Raw genomic sequence first — 13,308 nt, forward strand, 5'->3', positions numbered from 1 at the left:
TGTATTGCTTCCTTTTTTGGTTAATGATGTTTGGATATAATTCTGTATTTTTAGTGCATTACTTATTTTACATTTTGGGGCTTTAATGCTAAAATATATTATATTTGTGCTTAATTGAGTTTATTTTGCGTGTAGGTACATTGGAGATAAAATTGCAGCAAGTAAATATTTAAAGTGTAATTCATGCCCTAAAACTAAAACAATGGGTTTATGATTATATAATAATAAGAAAATTATTGATGAAGAAAGAATAATTGAGACAAGGATTGAAGACTAATGCAAAAGAAGACAAAAAGAAACAAGGCAAAAGAAAGAGTTGAAAAGTAAGAAACGAGAATGAGAAAGGAAATGAAAAAGTTGGCAACAAAATTGGATTGAAGCAGCAGCAGACGTAGCGAGATACTTAGCTCGCTATAGAGCAGGCGAGTCGAGCTTTTTTACTCGCGACAGAGCGTGCGTCGCGAGGCCTGTCGCGAGGTGTTCGCTTGTTTCGGATTTTAAAGTCTATTTTGTCTCCTATTGAGTTTTGGTTATTTCGTTTGGGTCTTTTCCCTACACATATAAATAGTCATTAAACATAATTTTTAGAGGGGAGGGCGATTTGGAGACCGAGATTAGACCTAGGGAAAGCACGGAGCCGCCGTGGAGGCCGGAATTCATCAGATTCCATCTTTCTTCCATCAAACTTAGTAATCTTTACTTTTTCTTGATGATTTGTTATTTTGCTACCATATCTATGTAGAGCTAAATTTCACGTTCTAGGGTTATGGTTGTCATGAATATTGAAGTTTATTAATTATATTATCGTTAATTCGAGTTATCATCTTTGGTTGTTTCTCTAATTCTGTGCATAATTGCTTAATTGTTTGGCCATCAGTTGAGTTCTATTTACTATCTATGATATGTTTGGGAAAGTCATGCTTAGATTAGAGTAGAATTGGAGAGAGCTTGTTTCTGAACTCGTGGCTCGGGGAAAGATTTCTCGGTTAGGATAGGAATATACTTGCTTAGTTGAATACCGTATTATATTCATTCATGATAGATTCAAGATCATAGGAATATAGGGTTGATATATTATGGATAGACGGATAGTATTGTGGGAACATGCTATTTATATAAACGATCCAGTCAACTAGCAATCATAGATAATTTGGATTAACAGGTGTAATTACGAACTCAATAGGATTGATAAACCGACCACAACCCTGAAATTTATATCTCCCTTGGTTACCTGTTTAAATTTCGCAATAGTAGTTGTAATAGAAAAGTTAAACTTTTGATCATCTTGGACAATAAATTGATTTTAGTTTGTTAGTTAACGGTTAATCTAAGCCTCTATGGGTTCGACATCCGACTTTCGAGTCACTTTATTACTTGACGGTCACGTATACTTGCGTATACTTGGGGAACCAACAAATTTTTGGTGCCGTTGTCGGGGACTTAGTTATTGATTGTTTATCTAAGTTAAGCTTTTAATTGATTTTTGTTCAAGTTTTTAATTTTCTTATTTAGTTAGTATTTTGTTTTCTTTTATTACTTTCACATGGCATCTTGGAATGTAAATTGTTCGAATGATGGTTATTCTTATTTTGATGATCCTTGTCCTTATTGTGGAGGACCCCACTGGTAAAAAAATTATCAAAATATCCCCGAGAGCGAGTTGTGCACACAATCTCAATCCTTTGAGTGGAATATTTATAATATATGTGGTGGTCAAGGTGGCCATTGGGATGGCTGTCCTAATTCTTTTTATCCTTCTTCGAGCCCTAATTATGATGTTTCTGATAATTTTTGTGAGTTTGATAAGAACAAAGTGGAGAATGTGGAATATAATGCTCATATAATGGATATTATGAGGCAAATAATGGAGCAAACTCAATTTTTAAGGGAGCAAGCTCAATTTTTAAGGGAGCAAACTCATAAACGTCGAAAAGAGATGGATAATCTCAAAGCAATAAATAAGAGAATGAAGGCCAAAATAGAAAAATGGGTTGAAACATTCGATGATCAACAAGCTGCAGCCTTAGTTGATAGTCAGGAAGAGCTTCAAATTCGAGAAGAGAGTGAGTTCCAACAAGAGAAAAATTTCAAAGAAGAGGAGATTTTGATCCAAACTTGGCTAATGGAACAAGTTGAGCGATTAGAAATATATGAAGCTCAACGTGAGAAAATTATAGATGGGATAAGAGACTTAATAGAAGGGAGAGTTGAACTGGGACAAGAGATCAAAATATTTGGTATTGTTATTCACGACTTGGGAGCTCAATTGATTGCAAAGGTTGATGCGTCTAACGCCTAATAAAATAGTTCTGAGATATGTGAAACTGAAAAGGAGCTTATACGCCAAATTGATAAGCTAAAAGTGGAGAGTAAATCATTCGACCGTACTTTTATTAATGATGTCCATGTTGAGGGAAGCACTCTAGAATCATGTGAGGAAGTAGATAATATTATATGTGAAGACTCTAGTTTGTGTACATATGAGGATGTAAAGAGTGATGCAATTCTAGAATTAGGGCGTATTGGTCCTCATTCCATTCATTTTTCAACATTGTGTTTGGATGATAACATGGAAATCTAGCCATCCGAGCCTTTGAAGGAGTCAATGGATGAGGAACGAGGTGCCTATGTTCTTGAATGTGTTGTGCTAAAAAGCAAAAATTACATTCCTCATCTAAAGGTCAAGAGGTGTATAGCAAAAATTTTATTGCTTGGCATGATTTTCTTTGTAGCCCCACCGAAGGAGCATAGCCATAGACTGGATGCCCTATTGGGGGCTCAATTCATAAGTTCGAGATGGAGACAAAAAGTGGTACAAGTCGTGCTGCGACGTTAAATCAAGCGCTTGTTGGGAGACAACCCAGCTTTACTGCTTTCTTTTATATTATTTTTGTAGTATTGTTTTTGTTTTCTAGGATTATAAGCATAAGAGGTAAAGCCATTGTAAGAGTGCAAAAGCGAGCTAGATGGTGAGAACTAAGTATGGGGTGACCATACAAAGGACCATTTCTGGGGGAAGTTTGAGTACCCGTGAGCCGCTATTGCTTCGGCCTTTAGCCTTTCAGGGAGTCTCTTGTCCACCCTCATTATTATTTTGCTTTATTTGTGCATTGGGGACACTGCACTCCTTTAAGTATGAGGTGGAAGAATTCCTCTAGATAATTAGTATTAGTATGTTAGAAAATATTAGCTTCTTATTCTGATTTTATCTTCTTATTTTTGTTTTCGTAGTTATGTAGTATTTTAGTAGCTTAATTTATTTTTTCAAAATGTGAAAAATAAGAAAAATCAAAAAAGCAAAAGAAAAAAAATCAAAAAAGGTAGAAAAATTGGACTTTTCCCGACGATGGATCTCCTAGACAGTTTTCTTGAGGGATTAAAGTCTAAACAAAAATCCAAAAATATGTCTTTTAGATTTCTTTAGGTAGTAATAATCCCCTGTGATTTTTTTTTGTGACTCGGTTCTTTTCCATGGGATGTAGTTTGAACCGGGTAGTAATTTTTCCTTTTATTTTTTTTTTATTTTTAGAGTAGATTAGAAATTAGGGAATAAATGGAGGAAGAAAGATGAGATTCCTAGGCGCCCTTGACTTGTTTGATAGTAGCATATATATTTAGGCTTTGCCATGCGTAGTATCCTCCCTATGTGCTAAAAGTGCTTATGATACTTTGGTTATTTGGATAGCATATTTTGTGATGCCTATGTCTCATTTTCTTGACTTATGTTCACTTTGTTCTTAATGCTTAACATCTCGTGGCTCCGTGAATACTTACTTTAGTTTGAGAGTCGGAATGAAACCGTCCTTAGTGAGTCATGTGCCATGTGTGGTGAGATTTTTGTATTAGTCCATATTATTGTGCTTGTGTCTAGAACTTGCCCAGTATGTGAGTTGAAGCGAAATTTTAGGTGATACTCGGTTTGAAAAATAATTTTAGGCTATTTTTGTTCTTTTTGAGTTTAATGCTTATCACAAATAAAATATATCTCTAGTTAACCATTTTGAGCTTATAGACTTTTATTTGGCACCCACATTACAAGCCTAAACCTCTTTTGTTCTAAATTAACATTGTTTTGATCCTTTTACCTCTTAAAGCACTTTAATTATGAGATGAGCGCTAAAAGGAGTAAGAAGGGACTAAGTGTGGGGTAAATTTTGAGTGGAACCGGTGAAAGGAAGAAAGGTGTACTTGTTTTGTAAAAGAATACACCACTAGTGGAAATTGCAAAAGAGAAAAAGAAAAAAAAATTAGATGAACAAATTGATATTTTGTTCTTGCTAGTGGAGTGTAAATAACGATAGTGCTTAAAGAAAGAGGGAACGTTGTTAGGGATGATTTTAGTTGTGAAATTAAAATTGCGATTGAAGAATTTGCGCTTAATGTTTATTATGTGATGTGTTAAAGTGCTTAGGAGGGTTAGCTACTATTCCTAAAATATATCCTTCCCATCCCTTAGCCCACAATACAACCATAAAAAAAGTCCTAATTATATTTAGACGGAGTGAGGCTACATTAGTAGAGATTTACATTAAGGGCAAGCCTATGGTACCAATTGCATGCATGTGACTTCTTTTATGAGAGTGAGTGATATTCTTTGAAATATATGAGTCTTTAAAATATATTTGAGCATTTGATTTAAGTGTGTGGATTCAACTTACTCTTTTGTTCTTGTTGTGAGGGTACATGGTTTCATGAGGGATAGGTAACATTATTAAACTTCTCTTTATGATGTTGGGTGTTCAAGCCATGAGTGCATTGTGACATTGAGTTGGTTTTTGAGGCTAGGATTGTTAGGAGCATGTTGTCTTTGTTGTGAATATTAGTGAAGTATGGCATAAGAATAGGGAAGTGTATGTGATTGCATATGCTAAGGTTTAATTGTTGCTATCAACTATGGTCATTGGTGCAGTGTGCCTCAATTGTGTAAAATTAAAGTGCTCAAGGATAGTGTGAATTGTTGGTTGACTCGAGGATGAACAACGTTTAAGTGTGGGGTAGTGATGTTTGGCTATAATTTCGTATTTTTAGTGTATTACTTACCTTCAATTTTGGGGCTTTAATGCTAAACTATACTATATTTGTGCTTAATTGAGTTTATTTTATGTGTAGATACATTGAAGATGAAATTGGAGCAAAGTTAACATTTAAAGTGTAATTCATGCACTAAAACAATGAGCTTATGATTATATAATAATAAGAAAATTATTTATGAAGAAAGAATAATTGAGACAAGGATTGAAGACCAATGCGAAAGAAGACAAAAAGAAACAAGGCAAAAGAAGAGTTGAAAAGTAAGAAACGAGAATGAGAAAGGAATTGAAAAAGTTGGCAACAAAATTGAATTGAAGCAGCAGCAGGCGTAGCGAGATACTTAGCTTGCTATAGAGAAGGCGAGGCGAGCTTTTTTGCTCGTGACAGAGCGTGCGTTGCGAGGCCTGTCGCGAGGTGTTCGCGTGTTTCGTATTTTAAAGCCTATTTTGTCTTCTATTTGGTTTTGTACTTGGTTATTTTGTTTGGGTCTTTTTCCTACACATATAAATAGTCATTAAACATAATTTTTAGAGGAGGAGACCGATTTGGAAACCGAGATTAGACCTAGGGAGTGCACGGAGCCGCCGTGGAGGCCGGAATTCATCAGATTCCATCTTTCTTCCATCAAACTTAGTAATCTTTACTTTTTCTTGATGATTTGTTGTTTTGCTACCATATCTATGTGGAGTTAAACCTCACGTTCTAGGGTTGTGTTTGTCATGAATATTGATGTTTATTAATTATATTACCGTTAATTTGAGTTATCATCTTTGGTTATTTCTCTAATTCTGTGCATATATAATTGCTTAATTGTTTGGCTAGCAGTTGAGTTCTATTTACTATCTATGCTATGCTTAGGAACCGAGATTAGACCTAGGGAGAGCACGGAGATTAGACCTAGGGAGAGCACGGAGCCGCCGTGGAGGCCGGAATTCATCAGATTCCATCTTTCTTCCATCAAACTTAGTAATCTTTACTTTTTCTTGATGATTTATTATTTTGCTACCATATCTATGTGGAGCTAAACTTCATGTTCTACGATTATGGTTGTCATGAATATTGATGTTTATTAATTATATTACCGTTAATTCGAGTTATCATCTTTGGTTATTTCTTTAATTCTGTGCATATATAATTGCTTAATTGTTTGGCCAGCAGTTGAGTTCTATTTACTATCTATGCTATACTTGGGAAAGCCGTGCTTAGATTAGAGTAGAATTGGAGAGAGCTTGTTTCTGAACCCGTGGCTCGGGGAGAGATTTCACGGTTAGGATAGGAATATACCTAACAGTCTTGCTTAGTTGAATACCGTATTATATTCATTCATGATAGATTCAAGACCATAGGAATATAGGGTTGATATATTATGGATAGACGGATAGTAATGTAGAAACATGCTATTTATATAAACGATCCGGTCAACTAGCAACCATAGATAATTTGGATTAACAGGTGTAATTACGAACTCAATAGGATTGATAAACCGACCACAACCCTGGAATTTATATCTCCCTTGGTTACATGTTTAAATTTCACAATAGTAGTTGTAATAGAAAAGTTAAACTTTTGATCATCTTGGACAGTAAATTGATTTTAGTTTTCTTAGTTAACGGTTAATCTAAATCTTTGTGGGTTCGACATCCGACTTTCGAGTCACTTTATTATTTGACGGTCATATATTCGTGCGTGTACTTGGGGAACCAACAGTTAATTCTAATAAACAATTTAAAAAGTATAAAATTATCTCGGACAAATGTTTTAACAAAAACACTTTTTACCTTAACACTTCAAGCGAACATGATTAAGTAGAAATGAGATATGTAGCAAAAAATGACAATAAGTTTTCAATGACGTTAGTATGGTAGTAATTGTTTACTCTAATTGCTTAGAAGTATAAATATGGACTCCTACTTTTATTAAAGTGAGGCTTTTCATTCTTGCAACATTGCCTAGTAAGGTATGTAGACTTGCGTGAAGGGTTTGTGGTTTCAGGTAAAGAAAAGAAGGTATGTAGACTTGTTAAGTCTTTATACGGACTAAAACAAGCACCCAAACAATGGCATGCGAAATTTGACCAAACAATGTTGTCAAATGGTTTTAAGATAAATGAATGTGATAAATGTGTGTACATTAAAAATGTTCCAAATCACATAGTCATTGTTTGCCTATATGTGGATGATATGCTGATAATGAGTAATGACATTGCCAACATAAATGCTACTAAGCGTATGCTCAATAGCAAGTTTGATATGAAAGACTTGGGAGTTGCTGATTTAATTCTGAGAATTAAGATACATAAGACTCCTCAAGGTCTGGCATTGTCACAATCTCATTATATTAATACAGTACTTGAAAAATTCAAGCACTTGGGCTTTAAAGTTGCAAAGACTCCAATTGACGTGAATCTTGCATTAGCAAAAAATAAAGGCCAAAGCATATCACAATTGGATTATGCTCGTGCGTTGGGATGCTTAATGTATATCATGAATTGTACACGACCAGATATAGCTTGTGCTATAAGTAAACTGAGTCGATATACGAGCAATCCAGGCCAATCTCATTGGATGGCAATAAAATGAGTTTTGGGATATTTAGAACATACCCAGAACTTTGACTTGCACTACAGTAAATTCCCTGCGGTGATTGAGGGATACTGTGATGCAAATTGGATCACCGGTTCAACTGACTCTAAGTCCACGAGTGGATATGTATTCACTATTGGTGGAGGAGCGGTATCTTGAAAGTCGTCCAAACAAACATGTATTGCCCGCTCTACAATGGAGGCTGAATTCATAGCCTTAGATAAAGCCGGTGAAGAAGCTGAATGGCTCCAGAATTTCTTGGAAGACATTCCATTTTGGCCCAAACCGTTGGCACCAATATGCATACATTGTGATAGTCAAGCGGTAATTGGAAGGGCTGGGAGCGTTATGTATAACGGTAAATCTCGTCATATACGACGAAGACATAAAACCGTTAGGCAATTACTCTCTAGAGGAATTATCACGATTGACTATGTAAAGTCAAGTGATAATGTGTCGGATCCACTTACAAAAGGCCTAACTAGAGAGGTAGTTGAGAAATCATCAAGGGGAATGGGGCTATGGCCGAGAACAAGTCATTGTGGCGGTAACTCTACCTAGAAGACTGGAGATCCCAAGATCTAGGTTCAAGGAGATCAAACAAAGTCATTAATGACGGTTCAACATTGTCAAATAAAATTTTAGTCCATTCTCGTGATGAGACAATGTTCAGTACCAAGGATAAAGCATTAAGGCTTTTTAATGATTTCTAAATTTGATACGGGGTATATCAAATAGTGTATCTACAGGATGACACGTTTAGGAATCACCTATGTAAGTGTGAAGTGTTAGCCGCTTCAAGGAGAACTTTGTAAGGCCAGTTCTCTACGCACTTATGAAACCAGGCGGTGTTCATGGCTGAAACGAACACAACAATGAGAACCAAAGACGGTTAAGGGTTGATTGTGTGACTTATGGTTGTCTAGGTATACACCAAAGATCGACGGTTCAAAGATATCAAATCTACCGATTGACCGAGTATATCCGACATAAGTTTACTACGGAAAGTTCAAAGGAAAACCTACTTATCCAGATGCGATTAATCCTTGCTTGTAAATCACACAGTTTTTCCATGCATACTTCCGTGATATAGCCATTCCCCATTCATGTGGGGGATTGTTGAGGTTTTTGTTTTTAAGATGAAATAGTCTTAAAATGAGGGTGAATGGGAAATGGAGGAAAAATAAAATTTTTGAGTAAAATTTTAAGTTTCCCTCTTGACAATGAGACATTGTCCCATATTGGAAGAGGAAAAGATTTTTGGTGGGTATATATATAATTGCTCTTCTTGTAGCTCTTAAAGAGTTAAGAAGAAAGCAAGCCTCGCGTCGTCGTCGTCGCTCGCTCGCTCGGCTCTGCTTCGGCTACGGCTTCGGCTTCGGATTTGGATTTGGTCAAATGATCGATTGATTGATTAATTTTTTGAACCAAATTTATTTGTTAATAGTAAATATTAATGTAAGATTATCCATATTTGTAACGGATATTTTCCAATCCGTGTATTGACCACAAGGCAGCCGCCTAATGCTCTTCCCACCATGAATGTACTTGCTCCACAAACAAGTGCTTGCTCCACAAACAAGCTAATGCTTGCTCCACAAACACCATGGAGGGTGGACGATTGTTCTTCTTCAACACTGGCTGCTATATATATGTGCAGCAGCTGTTGAAGAAAGACACATAATTCACAAGACAAAATCTGAAAACGCTCAACAGATTTGGCTATACATTGCACTCCTTCCTCTCAGCATTTCCATATGATTTTCTGAGTTTCTACTCCTTCGTTCTGCATTGTTTTTAACTTCAAACAAAGCAACTGTAAGTGTGATTTGCTACCGAATTTTATGTTCGCTGAAATACTGGGGTTTGAAGTACCGCTACACCAGTGTGTGATTCGTTCTATCCTGGGAGGAAATAATCCATTACCTTGGGTACTAGGAGGGGATTAAATTCCTTAAGGAAACACTGTGAATTCAGTGGGCTCGAATTAATTACTGTTTCATTACGATACTTATATTTTGCAGAATTATTATTTACAAATACAGCAATATTGGCGGGACTAACAATCTTAAGGAATTTAATATTTATTTCTGTATTTGTGTTATTCTTATTATTATGCAAACTAAAACCTTTGTGGTTTTGTGTACTCCCGTTTTGGAGAGTAAAGCCTTCGTGACGTTTTGTTGGAGATTAAAATCTACGTGATTTTTACTCCAGTTTGAAAACGTTTATTAAACGTTTGTTTATGTCATTCTTTTACAGAAAAAATGACGACTGAAAGCGAAAACCAAGCTGTTCCGATGGTGACTGCCAACGCATCTACAAGCCGAACACCGGCATTGGCACCGGCAGAAAAACCCGAAAAATTTTCTGGGATTGAGCAGAAGATGTTCTTCTACTTAACTACGTTATGTCTACAGAAGTTCATCAAGGAAGATGTTCCTGATCTGCCAGATAAAACTCCAGAGAATGAACGCTTTATCGTGATTGAAGCGTGAAAGCATTCTGATTTTTTATGCAAGAATTATATTCTTAGCGGACTGGATGATAATTTGTATAATGTATACAGTAGCGTGGAGACGTCAAAAGAATTGTGGAATGCGCTTGAAAAAAAATATAAAACTGAAGATGCCGGGATGAAGAAATTCGTTACCGCAAAATTTTTGGACTACAAAATGGTAGATAGCAAGTCTGTTATTACCCAAGTCCAGGAATTGCAAGTGATTATTCATGATCTACTTGCTGAAGGTCTTGTCATCAATGAAGCATTCCAAGTAGCAGCAATGATTGAGAAGTTGCCTCCGTTGTGGAAGGACTTCAAAAATTATTTGAAACACAAACGAAAGGAAATGTCCCTTGAAGATCTCATTGTTCGGTTGAGAATCGAAGAGGACAATAAAGCTGCTGAAAGGAGAGGCCGTGGAAATTCAACAATAATGGGAGCAAATATTGTTGAAGATAACAAAAAGAGGAAGAAGGCTTCTGGTCCGAAATACAACCCAAGCAAGAAGCGGTTCAGTGGAAACTGCTACAACTGTGGAAAAACCGGACACAAATCTATGGAGTGTCGTGCTCCGAAGAAAGACAAGAAAAGGGGTCAAGCAAACATGGTAGTAAACCATGATGATGTTGATAACTTGTGTGCCATGCTTTCTGAATGTAACTTGGTGGGAAATCCTAAACTGTGGTGGTTTGATTCAGGAGCCACTCGCCATGTTTGTGCAGTTAGAGAAGCTTTTGCTACTTATGCTCCTGCTGGACCCGGAGAGACAGTTTATATGGGAAATGCTTCAACAGCAAAAGTTGAAGGATATGGGAAGATATTTCTGAAAATGACTTCTGGCAAGGTCATGACTTTGAACAATGTCCTTCATGTTCCTGAAATGAGAAAGAATTTAGTCTCTACTGTACTTCTTGTTAAGCACGGTTTTAAGTGCGTTTTTGTGTCCAACAAGGTTGTCATTAGTAAGAATGAAATATTTGTAGGAAAAGGTTACCTCACCGAGGGCCTTTTCAATCTGAATGTAATGGTTGTGGAAAACAATAATAATATTTCAGCTTCTTCTTACTTACTTGAGTCAAATGATTTATGGCATGTACGTTTGGGTCATGTCAATTATAAAACCTTGCGAAAAATGATTAACTTGGAAGTACTGCCTAAGTTTGAATGCGAAAAATCAAAATGTCAAACATGTGAGGAATCTAAGTATGTTAAACATCCTTATAAGTCAGTTGAAAGGAATTCAAATCCTTTAGACTTAATTCACACAGATATTTGTGACATGAAGTCAATACCATCTCGCGGTGGAAAGAAGTATTTCATAACTTTTATTGACGATGGTACTCGATATTGCTATGTTTACTTACTGAATAGTAAAGATGAAGCAATAGACGCATTCAGGCAATACAAAAATGAAGTTGAAACGCAACTTAACAAGAAAGTAAAAATGATAAGAAGTGATAGGGGTGGTGAATATGAATCTCCTTTTGAAGAAATATGTTTAGAATATGGAATTATTCATCAAACAACAGCCCCTTACACGCCCCAATCTAATGGGATTGCGGAAAGAAAGAATCGCACATTAAAGGAGATGATGAATGCGTTGTTGATAAGTTCTGGTTTGCCACAGAACTTGTGGGGGGAAGCCATTCTTACGGCTAATCGAATATTAAATCGAGTGCCCCATAGCAAAACACAATCCATTCCATATGAAAAATGGAAAGGAAGGAAGCCCAACTTGAATTATTTTAAAGTGTGGGGGTGTTTGGCAAAAGTGCAAGTTCCTAAACCCAAAAGGGTAAAGATAGGACCGAAAACCGTTGATTGTGTTTTCATAGGATATGCGACAAATAGTAAAGCATATCGATTTCTGGTTCATAAATCAGAAAATCCCGACATTCATAATAATACGGTTATAGAATCAGATAATGCTGAGTTTTTTGAAAATATATATCCGTATAAAAAGGAATGTGAGTCGTTTGGTGAAGGATCTAAACGACCTCGGGAAGAAACAAAAGAAAGTACATGTAATCAGGAGAATCCAAGACGTAGTAAACGTCAAAGAACGTCTACTTCATTTGGACCAGATTTTGTGACTTTCTTATTGGAGAATGAGCCTCAAACATTTAAAGAAGCTATGACTTCTTCGGAATCATTGTTTTGGAAAGAGGCAGTCAATAGTGAAATAGAATCCATATTGAACAACCATACATGGGAATTGGTTGATCTTCCTCCTGGAAATAAACCTTTGGGTTCTAAATGGATTTTTAAGAGAAAAATCAAAGATGATGGCACTATTGATAAATTCAAGGCAAGGCTCGTAGTCAAAGGGTATAGACAACGAGAAGGTCTAGACTACTTTGATACATACTCTCCAGTTACAAGAATTACGTCCATACGGATGTTAGTAGCATTAGCTGCAGTGTATGGTCTTGAAATTCATCAAATGGATGTTAAGACGGCCTTCTTAAATGGAGAGTTGGAGGAAGAAATTTACATGGAACAACCTGAAGGGTTTGTGGTTCCAGGTAAAGAAAAGAAGGTATGTAGACTTGTTAAGTCTCTTTACGGACTAAAACAAGCACCCAAACAATGGCATGCGAAATTTGACCAAACAATGTTGTCAAATGGTTTTAAGATAAATGAATGTGATAAATGTGTGTACATTAAAAATGTTCCAAATCACATAGTCATTGTTTGCCTATATGTGGATGATATGCTGATAATGAGTAATGACATTGCCAACATAAATGCTACTAAGCGTATGCTCAATAGCAAGTTTGATATAAAAGACTTGGGAGTTGCTGATTTAATTCTGGGAATTAAGATACATAAGACTCCTCAAGGTCTGGCATTGTCACAATCTCATTATATTAAGACAGTACTTGAAAAATTCAAGCACTTGGGCTTTAAAGTTACAAAGACTCCAATTGACGTGAATCTTGCATTAGCAAAGAATAAAGGCCAAAGCATATCACAATTGGATTATGCTCGTATGTTGGGATGCTTAATGTATATCATGAATTGTACACGACCAGATATAGCTTGTGCTATAAGTAAACTGAGTCGATATACGAGCAATCCAGGCCAATCTCATTGGATGGCAATGAAACGAGTTTTGGAACATTTAGAACATACCCAGAACTTTGGCTTGCACTACAGTAAATTCCCTGCGGTGATTGAGGGATACTGTGA

Source organism: Nicotiana tomentosiformis, chromosome 9 (genome assembly GCF_000390325.3).
Source record: "Nicotiana tomentosiformis chromosome 9, ASM39032v3, whole genome shotgun sequence".
Lineage (NCBI taxonomy): Eukaryota > Viridiplantae > Streptophyta > Magnoliopsida > Solanales > Solanaceae > Nicotiana > Nicotiana tomentosiformis.